This window comes from Dendrobates tinctorius, unplaced genomic scaffold, assembly GCF_039654945.1.
Source record: "Dendrobates tinctorius isolate UK_male_01 unplaced genomic scaffold, ASM3965494v1 ptg000103l, whole genome shotgun sequence".
NCBI classification, from domain to species: domain Eukaryota; kingdom Metazoa; phylum Chordata; class Amphibia; order Anura; family Dendrobatidae; genus Dendrobates; species Dendrobates tinctorius.
Window position 1 is genome coordinate 32,455,469 of NW_027361771.1, and position 18,163 is coordinate 32,473,631.

Below are 18,163 nucleotides of genomic sequence, written 5' to 3' on the forward strand. Positions count from 1 at the left end.
TAATCGCCGCAGGGATTTTACACTAACCTGAGAGACTTCACTGCGTATGTCAGGAAGTCTCTCAGGTCTGGAACCCCAGATGTCATCATGACGACATTGGGTCTCCATGACAGCGATCGGGACCCTGCGTCATGCTGTAGGGTCTCTGGTCCAAAGGCAGAGGGGTTGTCAGAGCTGAAAGCCCTTCTACCTGCTTCCGGAATGCTGCGATCATGTTTGATCGCAGTGTTATGGGGGTTGAAGAGCCGGGAGTGGTCCGTGACCGCTCCTGGCACTTAGTGGTGGGTGTAAGCTTTGAGAATCAGCTGACACCCGGCTGCGTTCACCTGTGGCTGATCGGTATGACGTACTATCCTGTCCATGGTCATACGCGCCCGGGTCACCTGGACGGAATAGTACGTCAGATGTCAGAAAGGGGATAAAAGTGAAAGCTGAGCTGTGATTGGTTGCTATGAGCAACAGTTTTCCCACTCCATAACACCTCAGCACACACTGACCGGGTGGGAGAAATCTAGCATCCCCGGGAACATAAGCTCCCAGCCATTTTCTGCCTCCCAGAAAGGAGCAAAGAGCACATGACAGAAATGAATCACCCCCTCCTCTATTATTGCCGTGCTCTATTGGTACAAGCGTAGAAAATCGCATTATCAGCGGCCACACATAGAGCCGCACTGCCAGGTTACATAACAGCACATCTCCAGGAACTCCCTACTCAGTGCCAGTAGTCTATACATTATACAGGTGATACTGCAAATACTGTATATGTAAGAAGATGAGCCAGAACAGAGTCGGCGATTCTATATGCTTTTTAGGGCCGGAACTAACGGAACTGTCACCACTGTTGCCGGGGGGCGATTGGTCTGGGTGGAACGGTCCTGAGCACCTAACCAAAGGGGGCGTGGGGGAGATAAAAGGACTGAGCACGGGAAAACAAGGGATTTGGCAGGAAGGTGACAAGGGAGAAGGGTGTAGGTTGACTCCCTCCCCACTACTCCGATGACGAACCTCACATACGCTAATACCTTGCAGACCGACTCAGTCTCTCAGGACGTACTTACTTCACTGACCCCAGGTGTTCCCGCATCGGTCCGATATACATCATGCATTGGAAAAGGCAATCTTAATCCTTCCGATCTTAGCTGGCCCATGAGAGGTTTGTACATCCCGCGGCCTGTCAACCTGTGTGCTCCCCGTGTACTGCGACAATCCAGAGGAACCAACAAAAGGGACTGTTTCCAAGGCAAGCAAGCTCGGATACCTTGGCACGGTCAGGAGACAGTGCATTTCGTTCCTGCGCAGCAGAGCCAGAGACTTTGTCCATGGATTGCGACGCCTGCGGGAGCTATTCCAACCTCTCCCCAACAAGAACTTCAACCGATAAGTTGCCTCTCTCATACACCCCTTTTTCCTCCGAATATTGCGTTTTTGTGCAAATTCTGTTGTGCTCCGTGTTCCTCTGCATTACGTGGTTGTTTTCATCTCCCTGCATAGAGTTTTCCTTGTACGCAATTAACCTGTTTAAAGTAAACACTGTTAACCCCTTCTCTGCCTCCTGCTCTTCACTGCATTCAACAAACCTCAATTCCAGTTCCATTACATATATACATACATATATACACAGCAGTATCACCTATATATAATGAGTATACATCTGTAGCAATACATAGATATATACACAGCAGTATCACCTATATATGAGTATACATCTGTAGCAGTATTGTCTATATAATGTACTGTATATAGACTGCTGGCTGCTACTGCTGTATATGATCACAGTATCACCTATTGTAAAATATCAGTATTTCTATAATAAAAAATAATATAGATTAATTCTCTCATACAGAATCTATTTAACAGGCTTTGCTTACTTTAGAGAAGTGACTGACTTATTCTGAGTGCCTTGGCTCACACAGCTGTTTCTCTTGTCAAATGTCTATAGGTCACTTGTCAAAGCTGTCAAAATGTGACTATTTAGAGATAATGAATGGTTCTAAAGATCTCAGACTTTAGGCTTAAATATCTCAGACTAAGGTAATGCATAAATAACTGTATGCATATTGTTAAAATAACAAGGGTTCACTTAATATGGAAGAAGTTATGAACATAGTGGCAAGCCACCATATGTGGTTGTAGTTTATAGGTCAGAATAGTATATAAAGCCGGCCTAACTCTTGTTCAGGAGATCTCATATCCCTTGAGACTCTCGAACACCCGGACAACACAGCTGCTCAAGACTATATGTAAGAACAATGCTCGTTTTCTCTTCAAATAATTACTGCATGTCATGAACTTACTTTTCTTCATTTTTTTGTAATCACTTTTTGAAATGAACAATTAAAAACAAGATTTATTTTATCCTCAATTCAACATTGCCTTTACTTTTGATTCTCAACCGTGCAAGAAGATATATATATATATATTTTTCTACATTTTGGCGAGCCTGAGCCAGCTTGATCTTTTGTGCTGATTTTGGTTGGCATTCCTTCCTCGATTGTGCAAGGGGGGAGCACGAACTCTGCTAAAAACCACCTGTTGTACAAGCCTCCTCAGGAATTCCACTATTTCACGGCACAAGGATCACACTGAACCTGGAGACGACGGGTGAGGATCGTAAAGAGCTGCATGCGTCTTATCCAGACGGAGATCTGAGGATTGCATAAGGACACAGAGGACCATCCATTGACGGGAAAGACTCTCAATAGGTGAGAAAAAAATATAATGGATTTTATACATGATTATGCTAAGAAAAGTAACATAGATTTCAAGTTTGTTCATAATCATACGGATGCCCAATTATGGTCTAGTTTGTATAATCAATGTGAGGCAGAAAATGTTAAAATTGACAAAAGGTTTTTCTCAGTAAGAAAATTACAAAGGAAACTTCAGAATGTTATGCAGCTAGTTCATGTGTATAATAGCTTAGTCTTTGAGAAAACTGAACCTAACACCTATAAAACATGCATTGTCACACAAGACATTAATCACACTGACACACCAGGTGACACACAAGAGTCTGACGGGGATTACTTTGATTGTCCAAATTGTTTGATTTTGTCAGAGCACATAGAACAATTGGAAGATCAAATAGATACCAGGACAGAGTTATTGTCTAAATTACGACAAGACATAAAAAGGGTTTCTGCTAACACAAGATCAACAGGTAAACAGGAGGACACTGCTGCGTCTTCATTTGTACCAAATATGCAAGATCCAGATGCTTCAGTAGAGGAATTAGAGGCAGTAGAATTACAACGGAAAAAATTACATGACAGAGCAGCACGCATTAATCTGAAAATACACGATCAGCTAATGAAAATTGTAAAAGACATTCCAAATTACAATGATAAGATGGATGCCTTTTATAATGCGGACACTTTTGAATCAAACACAGACAAATACAATCTGAATGATGAGCAAAAGAATAAAATATTCAAAGTTTGGTTACCTTCACATATGGGAAAAAGATTACAGACCACACCCAGATTAAATGATGAGAATGAAATGGCACATAGTACAAAAGAAGACAGACTTAGACAATTAGTATTGTTTACAACTGGAGAAGACATGCCTACAGTTGATGTTTTAGGGAGTTTACAAACAAATATTTCTGAAGATCCTTTCTCTTTTTTGGTAAAGTTTGAACAGGCCTATAGGATGGTAATGGATCTCGGGCCTCACGAAGAGCCAACATCCATGATCAAATTTTTTGTAAAGAAGTTCAAGTACTTAGATCCTGCCTCAGTGCAATTGGCTAACACTCAGCCATCATTGCAAGAAGCAACAGTTTTTATTGACAGAATAAGGAGATCCATGAAACAAAATCAGGTCAAGGCTAAAATAGCGGTAGTTCATGAGAAGGAAGACAGTCAACTGAAACCTAGAGCCACAGTATTCTCCAAGAGTAGGGATTACATTGAGCATAGAGGTAAAAATACTACACAAAGGAACAATATCCATTGTTATTTTTGTGGTATACCTGGACACTTGAAGTGGCAGTGCAGGAAATTTTTGAGAGCAGAATCAGAGATGGGTACACAAGGAACAGGTAAGCTTGGAAGGGAAAATGGACTCATGCCAAAATCATACACCACACCTTCCGCACCTGCATTACAATTATCTGCACCTGCTCATACTGCCAACAGACAAACACAGTCACCATATGCACCATTAATCAGACAGATCAGAGAAATGACAGTGAAGGAAACAGAGTCAAGGGATAGAATTCCAAGGTCTTTTAAAAAGGACACTGGTCTTCTCCCATCTCCTTCATCTTTCTGACAATCACAGACTATTCCTGTACCACATCCATTGGAATTTGTGACTTGAGTTACATTGGATGACTGTGGAAGACCATTTATCAAAGTAAGTTTAGCAGGCCAGAATGTTGTATTTCTTATTGACACAGGAGCTCAGTTAAGTGTTACAAACCTTGATTTGAAGCTAAACCCAGATTCACCAGTTTGTACAATTGTCGGTTTCAGTGGAAAAGGTGGAACTAAAGCAACCTTAGTTTCCAATGTGATTTTGGAAATACCTAGTTCTTTCAAAACAGAAATTGACATCTGGTATTGTCGTGATTCTGAAAATATACTTGGCACAGATTTTATGCAGAAATTCGGATGGGTAGTTGACCTAGGAAATCAAGTGATCTGGAAAGATTCCAATGGTTGTAAACCGGTAGTCATTGATCCTAATGATTATAGCCATGTTGGAAGTATTTGCTTGAATGATGTGGTGTCATCTGACCATTTGTGGCCTGACACTAATGATGACGAGGTATTGACAGAAATTGTACAGCTTTTTCCTTCTCTTTGGGCTCAGTTCAGGAATGAGGTTGGAACAATGAAGGACGTTATCGTGAATGTGGAGGGGCGTGATCCCCCGCCACAGTGATCCCCCGCCACAGCGTCAGTATAAATTGCCTCCAGAATCAATTGACTCTATGTCAAAGATCATACAGGAATTGTTAGATCAAGGTGTTATCCGAAAGGCTAATTCTGTAAGTAACAATCCTTTGTGGTGTGTTTTGAAATCTGATGGTTCTTATCGAATGATATTGGATTTACGGATGTTCAATAAGCATACACCCAATGTCGCGCCAATTGTGGCAGATACTCATGACATGATGGCAAGGTTAAATGCAAAGGCCAAATACTTCTCTGTACTGGACATTAGCAATGGTTTTTTCAGTATACCTCTTGAAAAGAGTTGTCAGTATAAGTTTGCATTTACTTTCTTGGACGAGCAATATCTGTTTTGCAGGTTACCTCAAGGAGCACATTTGTCACCTAGTGTTTTTCATCAGGCATTGGCAAAGGTATTATCCAGATTTTCGAGGCCTGATTGCATTCTGCAATATGTGGATGATATTTTATTGTCTACAGAGGATAAAGAGACACATGTTTCTCTTCTGACAGAATTGTTTGAGTTGCTGCATGATGCAGGGTTGAAATTGAACACCAAAAAGGTCAAATTAATGCAGACTGAGGTCAGATTTTTAGGGGTGCTGTTGAGTCCAGGAAAAAGGCAGCCACTGCAGGAAAGAATTGAGGCAATTGCTTCCCTACCAATTCCGACATCACACAAGGCATTGAGACATTTTTTAGGTCTTATGAATTATTCAAGGGATTTCATTGAGAATTTTGCAGATAAGGCCAGACCTTTATATGATCTTTTGAAAGGTGAAAACAGTGATTACTTTGGTCCTTGGGGTGATGAACAGCAAACCTCATTTGAACAATTGAAAATGAATTTACAAAATGCACCTGCTTTGTCCACAGTAGATCCTTCGGCTCCATTTGCTTTGCAAGTGCATACATCAGGAACATCTGTTTCTGCTGTATTGCTGCAATTACAGGGAGAAGAGTGGAGAATTTTGGGCTATTTTTCAAAACTTCTCTCACCTGTTGAAAAAGGTTTTGAGACCTGTGCAAGACACTTGGTAGGTGTGTACTTTGCAGTCAAAGCAACCGAACATATTGTCGGGTTCAACAAAATCATTTTGCAAACTCCTCACTCTACACTAAAACTTCTCTTTGAGAATAATATCCCAGGTGTGTCACATCAGAGATTTGCTCATTGGTTATTGTCATTGTCTCCCAAACAAATTGAGGTAGATTACAAGGCCAAATATGTTCTTCCTCAGCTGATGCAATATGAAGGACAAACTCATGATTGTTTACAGTCTTTTCAGGATCCAAGTCCATCACTTTTCAGACGGAAAGCAGAGGTGACAGACGAACCAATTTTTGTAGATGGTTCCAGATTCTATTCAGATGGGCACTATTATTCAGGATATGCCATTTTTTTATCCCAAAAGAGGACAGGTTGTGAAGCACAAATTATCGAGTCATTTTTCAGCTCAAAGAGCAGAGCTAGAAGCAGTAAAAATGGTACTACAGCTGAATGAAGCAGATGATCAGTGTCCCATTGTGATCTACAGTGATAGCTCTTATGTTGTAAGATCACTGACAGATTACTTGTCAGTTTGGGAAAAAAGAGGTTATGTAGATTCATCTAATAAGACTCTTGTTCACAGTGACACACTGAAGACAATTTTCAGGATAGCATCAAAAAACCCTAATGGTTTTGTTATTGTCAAGGTTCCGGCCCATAAAAAATCTGATGATGAATTATCTGTTGGAAATGCAACCGCAGATATGCTAGCCAAAGAGGCAGCCCTGACAGGAGAAGAGGTGTTTGAACCTGAACCTCTCGAGGTTTCAGCAGTTCAAAGAACAGACACGCATATCCCTTCTTTTGCGGAAGAACAAGAAAAAGACTCATCTCTTGTTGCTTCCCGGGTTGATCCAAAACCTCCCTTTGTTTGTGAAAACGGGGTTTTGTGTCATGACTTAAACGGGGAGTTGCGTCCTGTTGTCCCAAGACATCTGCAGGTTGAGTTCACAAAATACAATCATGAAAGTTTGGGTCATTTGGGCCAACAAAAATTGTTAGGCATTCTCAGAGAGAAATTTTACTGGGAAAAGATGGAAGAGACAGTGCAAAGTGTTGTTCAATCATGTCTCATTTGTGCCCAAATTAATCCAAGACCAAAAGGACAGAAACCGCCACTACTCCGAATCGCACCTGCAGATGGTCCATGGTCTACGTTACAAATCGACTACATTGGACCGTTACCATCAGGTAAAAATGGTCTCAGGTATGCATTGGTTGTAGTAGATGTTTTTTCTAAGTGGGTTGAAATTTTACCTGTCAGGAAAGATGATGCTTTGTCTACAGCTAGAGCATTAGTTAATCATGTCTTTTGTACTTGGGGGATCCCAAGAATGATCACCTCTGATCGAGGAAGTCACTTTACAGGAAAAATCATGCAAGCCGTTTGTGCTATTCTAGGGGTACGACAGCAGTTTCATGTACCCTACCATCCACAGTCTGCTGGTATTGTGGAAAGGATGAATAGAACAATAAAATCCAGAATTGCCAAGATGTTATTGGACAAAGGCAATACTTGGGTTGATGCAGTACCTTTTGTACTGTTGAGTGTAAGAGGAACAACTTCTGCCACAACTCAGTTTACTCCTTTTGAACTGATGACAGGAAGAAAAATGCCATTGATTTTTCCTCATGAACCATTTTTGTCTACACCACAAAAAGATGCTGTTGCAAGGTCCAAATGGTTGCAATTGTTGCAGGAAAATTTGAAAATGATTCTTCCACATGCTGCATCAAGAATGCAGAGAATGGAGCCACCATATGTATCCAAATTCAAGAAAGGGGCTCTAGTGATGATTAAAACTTTCAGGAAGAATGGACCATGGGAAAGTAATTGGGAAGGTCCCTTTGAAATTATCGAAACCATGGGACAAGTGATGATTCTTGTGCAACGAGCATCTAAGGTGGTTAAAAATACCCGCAGACAACAAAAATTGTGGGTACATGTTGATCAATGCAAACTGTATATTGCAAAATAATGATACTGCATTTCTTTTAGGAAGAAATGGATTCCAATAAGAACTGGAATATGAAACTCCACGTCCTTGACGGAAGGGATTCAACACCAATCCTTCAGGAGAAAAAGACATTTCCTAGGAAAAGCTACTATCTGATGGGAATCACATTTCTGCTGTTTTGTACTGTTTCAACTGTGATCTACGCTGAAGATATTTCACACCATGGAACAAATACTAGTGAAGTGAAGGAACTTTTCAAAGGAACTTTACATCCAAGGAAACCAAGAGGAACGAATCTACAAAGCTTAATAGATGAGGACATACCGGACGATTCAGTAGATATTACTGGAAACATTTGCATGGGTTTTGGTGCAAAATGCTGTATTGAGCTACACTTCATACATGACACTGACATAATATTACACGCAGCCACAGGACCTAAGACGAAGTTCACACAGTTACAAGGAGATTATATACACAATAATAAGACAGGCACATGGGAATGTAGTCCTACAGATGTGTTATTCTGGAATATAGAGATAAGAGGTGAAGAGAAAGCTGTGTGGTCAGGCGACATTACAAATGATATGATCGCAAAAGGGAAAGTTGAAACATCCAAAACAGATGCTTGGTTAAAGACACAACTATTTGGGAAAGTTTTAGATCCTTCATTTCTTTCTATTACAGAAGGAGACGAGGATTGGGTAAAAACATGGAATTTTCAGATAACCAGAGAACCAGTACAAGTACAGGTATCTGTAGTTTTTACAGTTTCAAATACTATAGCTCCAGAAGTAAGGGTTACACCACAAGCAGTATATAGTCAAGAAAATATGTCTCCTTTATTATTAAAATGCAGCACGAGGTTAGAGCTACCTTCAGAATCTTTGTTAATATGGACCAAAGATAAATCATTTTTGGGAAGTTTTTCAAATGGTCCAACAAATGTTATACACAGAGGTCAATCCGGTAACGTGAGATGATTAAATAAGGATTTTATTTTTTCTGTAGATAATCCATCTCCTAAGGATTCTGGACTTTACCAATGTTGCATTTTAACGAAATATAACTACAAACAATGTAGAGATGTAAAGGTAAATATATGGTCAGCAGTAGATAATGTATGCACACAGACAAGATTTCAACCATCTACTCCTTTTCAGATCAATCAGTTCCAAACTAAACCTCTGTTACGAGATGGAGTGTTTCTGACCATGGTATGGACCTTTAACATGTCTAACTGGAAAATCTCTTCTAGATATCCCCAGTGTCAACCACATCTCACTAACATGGAGATGGGAATAGAACAATGGTTTGGGAAAAGAACTTCAACACAGGTTAGAAGTAAGAGGGGAGTGTTTGAAGGTATTTTGGGGGGATTAGGAACAGTAGGAAGTTTAATTAACACTATGGACATTCATACACTTAAATCAGATCTGGAAAATATTGGGTATATTGGAGGAAAAGGGGTAAAGATTCAGAAAAGCTTGAATCAAGTCCTTGAAAAGATGGTTTTGAACATTGCTACTGTATTGGGATCTTCTGTATCACATCTTCAAGATGCTACTTTAGCTTTAATGGAAAGTGAACAGGAATCTCAAGTGGCCAAAACATGTCTAGAAATTCAGATTGAATATTCCACCAATCTGAAAATGATTGCACAAGCCTTACAAAGTGGAATTACCCCTTTAGGGCTAATAAGAAATTTGCCCATAGAATATAACTTTGCGTTAAACCATACAGATTTGTGGGTAAATAAGTGGTTAGGATGTGAACAGAACATTTGTGTAGGAACATCACTGATTCCAGTGTCAGGAAGAGAAGAATATATCAAATAATTATTATGTGTAAAATTAGGAGAATTTATAAGAATATAAAGATAGAAATGAAAAAGGAAGATGATATTTTAAGAGAGATGTTAAAACGAAAAAATATAACTCTCTGATCTAATTTTTGTTTTTACAATAAGTTTGAAAATTCAGATGACATTCAGGGCAGATGTTGATACAAGGTTTTCAGAATAAAGAATGAATGTAATACGAATGGTGAGAGAATGAGTTAGGATTGATTATGATATGTCTCAAATCATAATCAGGGGGGACTGTAAAATATCAGTATTTCTATAATAAAAAATAATATAGATTAATTCTCTCATACAGAATCTATTTAACAGGCTTTGCTTACTTTAGAGAAGTGACTGACTTATTCTGAGTGCCTTGGCTCACACAGCTGTTTCTCTTGTCAAATGTCTATAGGTCACTTGTCAAAGCTGTCAAAATGTGACTATTTAGAGATAATGAATGGTTCTAAAGATCTCAGACTTTAGGCTTAAATATCTCAGACTAAGGTAATGCATAAATAACTGTATGCATATTGTTAAAATAACTAGGGTTCACTTAATATGGAAGAAGTTATGAACATAGTGGCAAGCCACCATATGTGGTTGTAGTTTATAGGTCAGAATAGTATATAAAGCCGGCCTAACTCTTGTTCAGGAGATCTCATATCCCTTGAGACTCTCGAACACCCGGACAACACAGCTGCTCAAGACTATATGTAAGAACAATGCTCGTTTTCTCTTCAAATAATTACTGCATGTCATGAACTTACTTTTCTTCATTTTTTTGTAATCACTTTTTGAAATGAACAATTAAAAACAAGATTTATTTTATCCTCAATTCAACATTGCCTTTACTTTTGATTCTCAACCGTGCAAGAAGATATATATATATATATTTTTCTACACCTATATAATGTACTAGCTGAAGAGCCCAGCGTTGCCTGGGCATAGTAAACTGTGGTTAGTTCTAACAAATAATAATGATTATATTGCACATAAAAACCGTGCATCTAATCCTATCCTGTGTGATACAGACTGCTGAGCCATGTATCTAATCCTATTCTATGTGATACTGTCTGCTGAGCCGTGTATCTAATACTATTCTGTGTGATACTGACTGCTGAGCTGCGTATCTAATCCTATCCTGTGTGATACTGTCTTCTGAGCCGTGTATCTATTCCTGTCCTGTGTGATACTGACTGCTGAGCTGTGTATCTAATCCTATCCTGTGTGATACTGACTGCTGAGCTGTGTATCTAATCCTATCCTGTGTGATACAGTCTGCTCAGCTGTGTATCTAACCCTATCCTATGTGATACTGACTGCTGAGCTGTGTCTACTCCTCTCCTTTGTGATACTGTCTGCTGAGCTATGTATCTAATCCTATCCTGTGTGATACTGACTGCTGAGCTGCGTATTTAATCCTATCCTGTGTGATACTGCCTGCTGAGCCGTGTATCTATTCCTATCCTGTGTGATACTGCCTGCTGAGCTGTGTATCTAATCCTATCCTGTGTGATACTGCCTGCTGAGCCGTGTATATATTCCTATCCTGTGTGATACTGACTGCTGAGCTGTGTATCTAATCCTATCCTATGTGATACCGACTGCTGAGCTGTGCATCTAATCCTATCCTGTGTGATACAGTCTGCTCAGCTGTGTATCTAATCCTATCCTGTGTGATACAGTCTGCTGAGCTGTGTATCTAATCCTATCCTGTGTGATACAGTCTGCTCAGCTGTGTATCTAATCCTATCTTGTGTGATACAGTCTGCTGAACCGTGTATCTAATCCTACCCTGTGTGATGCTGGGCTCCCCCTGCAGTCTGTGTCAGAGGATGGTCTGTGTTGGCACTGTAATAAATTGTGTTATTTCCAGCTTTACAGAAGGACGATAACACCATAGAAATGAAAAGAATAATAGGCCTCAGTTACCACAACTGTCTACAAAGAAAACTTCCTGATGGCAACAATCACAGCTCATTTTTCATCTTTTAAACAGCTCTGGGACAGCGTGGCAAGTTTTGAGTGGCGACTTTTGTGTTTCGACTTTTATGTGTCGAGGTTGGTGTATGTGTGGTGAAATGTGTGCTGAGGGTGGTATATGTGTTGAAGCACGTGGTAGTGTGTGGCGCATTTTGTGTGTGTGTTCATATCCCCGTGTTTGGCGAGTATCCCATGTCAGGGCCCCACCTTAGCAACTGTACGGTATATACTCTTTGGCGCCATCGCTCTCATTCTTTAAGTCCCCCTTGTTCATATCTGGCAGCTGTCAATTTGCCTCCAACACTTTTCCTTTCACTTTTTCCCGATTATGTAGATAGGGGCAAAATTGTTTGGTGAATTGGAGCGCACGGGGTTAAAATTTCACCTCACAACATAGCCTATGACGCTCTCGGGGTCCAAACGTGTGACTGTGCCAAATTTTGCGGCTGTAGCTGTGACGGTACGGATGCCAATCCCGGACATACATACACAGATATAAACTCACATTGAGCTTTATATATTAGATATTCAGCAGTCTATATACTGTACATTATACAGGCGATACTGCTACTGATGTGTATATACGTTATATATAGGTGACACTGCAGGATGTGTGTATATATATATATATATATATATATTATACACACATACTGTATATCTACACAGCAGTATCACCTATATATAATGTACACATCAGTAGCAGTGATACAGAAGTCTATATACATTATATAGGTGCAACCTCTGTATATACATTAAAAAAGTTTTCATCTTGGGACCCAAGTCCCTGAGATGGGGGGAGGATGAAGAGATGAGGCGGGTCCTGTCCAGCGTCAGCGGTGAAGAGGAGAGGATCCTGCTGGAAATGGTGTGTTCTCTGGTCCAGGCAGGCCAGTGTCAGACACAGATGGGGGCGCCCTCTGCGCACCGCTGCCTTTTGAAATCTCTAACTTGGCCCTGCGTGGTCTCCTGCTTGCCTGCGCTGACAAGGGCAGCAGCCGCGCGCATGTACGAACGAGGGCCGGCGGCCATGCTTGCGCACTGATGCAGATCTCCACCACAAAGTGGGTGGCCGGCCCTTAAATCTTCTGTGTGAAGGACCTATGTGCGTGCTGTCTAGCTGCACGCACTGACATAAGGGCGGTGGTGGCAAGCATTTGTGCTCAACCACCGCTGCGGCCGCAGCCCTTGTTGGCGCGTGCAACTAAACAGCGGGCGCACATAGGTCCTTCACACAGAAGATTTAAAGGGCCAGAGGGCCGCTTTTGGTGGGGACATGCCGGCCCATCGGGCATCTGGCCGCCTCGACAGATGCTCATTCCGGGCCTGATCACATTTGACCGCTATTATTTTGAAAAATAAAGTAACTAATATCAGTCTAAATCAGGGGAGCACAACCTGCAGCCCAAATAACTTTACTAAAGTCGGAACGAAAAGGAGCTATTTTAAAAAATTAAGTTCAAACTTTGAAAGTTTGGAAACTATTTATTCTATAACTGGTACACATAACTGTGTTTAGAGTGGTGAACATACAGCTTGCGTAGATCTTGTGCTCAGGCTTTATAGCTGCTTTTTGATGGGCCTGTGAGCAGTCCTCCACAATATCCAGGAAGTTCAGTCTCTTAGCTTAGCTGGTCAGGTAATGGAGGGGCAGCAGGTGAATCATCTGGTTGCATTGGAGCAGTGTGGTAGTGTGCTCTCCAAGCAGGACAAACAAATGAGATGTTCTGAAAGAACTGCTGGTGTTCCAAAAGGAATGGATCCTCCTTCTCCTTACTGTGTTGTACAGGTATCTCACTTGTCACATGCTCATCAGTAGCATCTTGAGTACTGATCTTTAGTGGTGATGTCATTTTCCCTGATTCTACTTCTTCCCAATTAATTGAAGTGAAAAAGTCATGCTCGCGTATGTTTCCTTCTATTCCTAACCTCGGAGACTTGTCTTTACAAAACAGACCCAGTACCAAGTCTACAATTGTAGGGTTAAAGTATTCAAATATTTCTTGGTCATCGATCATGTCAATGATTGTTGTGAACATCCCTAGAGGTCCTGGGATGGTGACCAAACCATTGATAATTATGCCTAAACTAGACCAGTCTTCTTCAGCAAGATATGGTTCGCCAATTATTTTTTCCAGTGCAGTGGTCCCATCAAAGTCTCCTTCTTTTGTCATTATGGATGACAATCCAAAATCTGTGATTTTAATGTGGCCTTGGCTGGTTAACAGGATGTTTTCGTATTTCAGATCTCCATGAATGATGCCGTTGGAGTGGAGGAATTGTATTCCACACACTATCTCCGCCACTAGAAATTGTACGATGCAGAGGCTTAGCGGTGCTCTCTCTTCAACCAGGTCAAGGAGGGTCCCGCCAGTGACTAGCTCCATGACATAGTAGAGGTAGGTATTAGTATGAAAAGCTCCATAGCCGTGAACTAAAAAGATGCTCTTGTGAGTCATCTGCAGGATTTTGCTTTCTGCTATTACTTCTTCTTTCCATTGCATAGCTTCTTTTTTAACAATTGCTTTTACGGCAACACGCTCTTTTTGAATGGACTCTGTTGCCAGCATCACCACCCCACTGCAACCTGATCCAAGAACATGATGAAAAGTGAATTTGTCCACTGTTAATGGCACCGTGGCTATTTCTCCTTCTTCTGAGGTCTTTGTATGAGAATGTTCAGTGTCTAGTTTTGCTTTTTTCATTGACACTAGATATTGTTCATCAGATGTAATGCTGGATCTGCTCTCTGTGTAGGGTCTTTTTATGCCACCTTGGTGCGTCACTGTTGCTTTTTCTTCATTACACACAACTAGAGTTGAGCGATACCATCCGATACTTCAAAGTATCGTATCGGATGGTATCGGCCGATCTTTAAAAAAAGTATCGGTATCGCCGATTCCGATACCGGAAGTCCCATTCAAGTCTATGGGACTTCCGGTATCGGAATAAGAAAAACCCTTTCCTGCCCTTGTACAGCCTCTCTGGGGTCTGTACGGGCCTTTCGGGGGGCTGTGCCGGCCTGCCAGGGGGTCTGTGCAGGCTCCGGTGGTCTGTGCCGGCCTGCCGGTGGTCTGTGCAGGCTCCGGGGGGCTGTGCCGGCCTGCCGGGGGGCTGTGCCGGCCTGCCAGGGGGTCTGTGCAGGCTCCGGTGGTCTGTGCCGGCCTGCCGGTGGTCTGTGCAGGCTCCGGGGGGCTGTGCCGGCCTGCCGGGGGGCTGTGCCGGCCTGCCGGTGGTCTGTGCAGGCTCCGGGGGTCTGTGCAGGCATCGTCCGATGGGACTACAAGTCCCATCGGGCGATGCCTGCTACCATGACAGTGATTGACACATTAGCCAATGATGGGACAGTAGTAGTCCCATCATCCGGCTAATGTGTTAAATGTAAAAAAAAAAAAAAAAAATTACATGCTACATTCATACTACATACTACATACATGCTACATTCATACTACATGCAACATACATACTACATATATACTACATGCATGCTACATACATACTACATATATACTACATGCATGCTACATACATACTACATATATACTACATGCATGCTACATACATACTACATGCTACATACATACTACATGCTACATACATACTACATGCTACATACATACTACATATATACTACATACATACTACATACATACTACATGCTACATACATACTACATGCATACTACATGCTACATGCATACTACATATATACTACATGCATGCTACATACATACTACATGCTACATACATACTACATATATACTACATACATACTACATACATACTACATGCTACATACATACTACATGCATACTACATGCTACATACATACTACATATATACTACATGCATGCTACATACATACTACATGCTACATACATACTACATATATACTACATGCATACAATACATTCATACAATACATACATAGACATACAGTACATATAACATAGAGTAACATACTTACCAATACTTGTCACATTGTTCCCCGAAGCCATTGTCTTTCCGGAATAAATATTAACATAACAAACCACAAAAATACTCACCCACGATCCGAAGCAGTCCACGAGTGTGTCCCACGACGATCTTGGGTAGAGAACGGCAGCATCAGATGATGCTGCCGTTCTCTACGGGCTGCAGGAATCCAATGACGGAAGGTAGGTATCCTTCCGCACTGTATTCCTCCGCCACTTAAAAAAAAAAAAAGTCCCTAGTCTCACTTTATGCCAATGCTGTGTGGGAATTTCCCACACAGCAATGGCATAAAGTGAGACTAGGGACTTTTTTTTTTTTAAGTGGCGGAGGAATACAGTGCGGAAGGATACCTACCTTCCGTCATTGGATTCCTGCAGCCCGTAGAGAACGGCAGCATCATCTGATGCTGCAGTTCTCTACCCAAGATCGTCGTGGGACACACTCGTGGACTGCTTCGGATCGTGGGTGAGTATTTTTGTGGTTTGTTATGTTAATATTTATTCCGGAAAGACAATGGCTTCGGGGAACAATGTGACAAGTATTGGTAAGTATGTTACTCTATGTTATATGTACTGTATGTCTATGTATGTATTGTATGAATGTATTGTATGTATGTAGTATATATGTGGTATGTATGTAGCATGTAGTATGTATGTAGTATGTATGTAGCATGCATGTAGCATGTAGTATGTATGTAGCATGCATGTAGTATATATGTAGTATGTATGTAGCATGCATGTAGTATATATGTAGCATGTATGTAGTATGTATGTGGTATGTATGTAGCATGTAGTATATATGTAGCATGCATGTAGTATATATGTAGTATGTATGTAGTATGTATGTAGCATGTATGTAGTATATATGTAGTATGTATGTAGTATATATGTAGCATGCATGTAGTATATATGTAGTATGTATGTAGTATATATGTAGCATGCATGTAGTATATATGTAGTATGTATGTAGTATATATGTAGCATGTATGTAGTATGTATGTAGCATGCATGTAGCATGTAGTATGTATGTAGCATGCATGTAGTATATATGTAGTATGTATGTAGCATGCATGTAGTATATATGTAGCATGCATGTAGTATGTATGTGGTATGTATGTAGCATGTAGTATATATGTAGCATGCATGTAGTATGTATGTAGTATGTATGTAGTATGTATGTAGCATGCAGTATGTATGTAGTATGTATGTAGTATATATGTAGTATGTATGTAGCATGCATGTAGTATGTATGTAGCATGTATGTAGTATGTATGTAGTATATATGTAGTATGTATGTAGCATGTAGTATGTATGTAGTATTTTTTTTTTTTTTTTTTTTTTTTTTAACATTTAACACATTAGCCGGATGATGGGACTACTACTGTCCCATCATTGGCTAATGTGTCAATCACTGTCATGGTAGCAGGCATCGCCCGATGGGACTTGTAGTCCCATCGGACGATGCTTGCACAGACCCCCGGACATCAGCACAGCCCCCCGGCAGGCCGGCACAGCCCCCCGGCAGGCCGGTACAGACCCCCACAGGGTGCACAGCCCCCCGGCAGGCCGGCACAGCCCCCCGGCAGGCCGGCAGAGACCCCGGGCAGTCCACACAGCCCCCCGGCAGGCCGGCACAGCCCCCCGGAAGGCCGGCAGAGACCCCCGGAAGGCCCGAAATGACGGCGCATCATGATGCGCACACACCGCGCATCATGATGACGTCAGGCCGTCAATCAACTGAACTTCCGATTCCGATGCCGAATTCCGATATTGAAAAAATATCGGAAGTCGGTATCGGAATTCCGATACAGCAAGTATCGGCCGATACCCGATACTTGCGGTATCGGAATGCTCAACACTACACACAACAGGTTTTTCAATTGATTTTTCCTCTGTTGCATTTTTTATTGTTGGGTTTTCAACAGGTGCACTATGGTCTTCTACTTCCCATTCGCAAGATCCACTCTGATTTTCGGGGGTGTCTCTTAAATTCTGGTTTCCCAACAGTTGCCTTCCTCTTTTTATTGTGGAGGCTTCCATCTTCCTTATGGATCCTACTAACCTTCTCCACTGGTTCTGCAGTCCTTGAAGAAGGGAGTGTCTTTTCGGTAGATGAATAGTAGTTTCAGGTTTGCTCACCTGATGGCTACATCCTTCCTCTGGATCCTCTATGTCAGGACCTGTTGGTGTTTCCTTCTCTCCACTATTACTCTCTCCTTTTGAAGATGTTGTTTGTTTTTTTCTTCTTCTACAACACCACATGTTGAGTCATAGACATCAACAAGGCGCTAGTAGAAAAGAGAGAAAAAAAACGCAAGTAGCAAGCACTAGTAGCAAGCTAGCCGCAGCGCGATCTTTCCTCACAAAGCTGCTGAGGAAAAACACTAATGGTTCTAATGGTCACTGTGCTGCTACTGGAATCATCATCATCATTGTGATGTCATCATCATT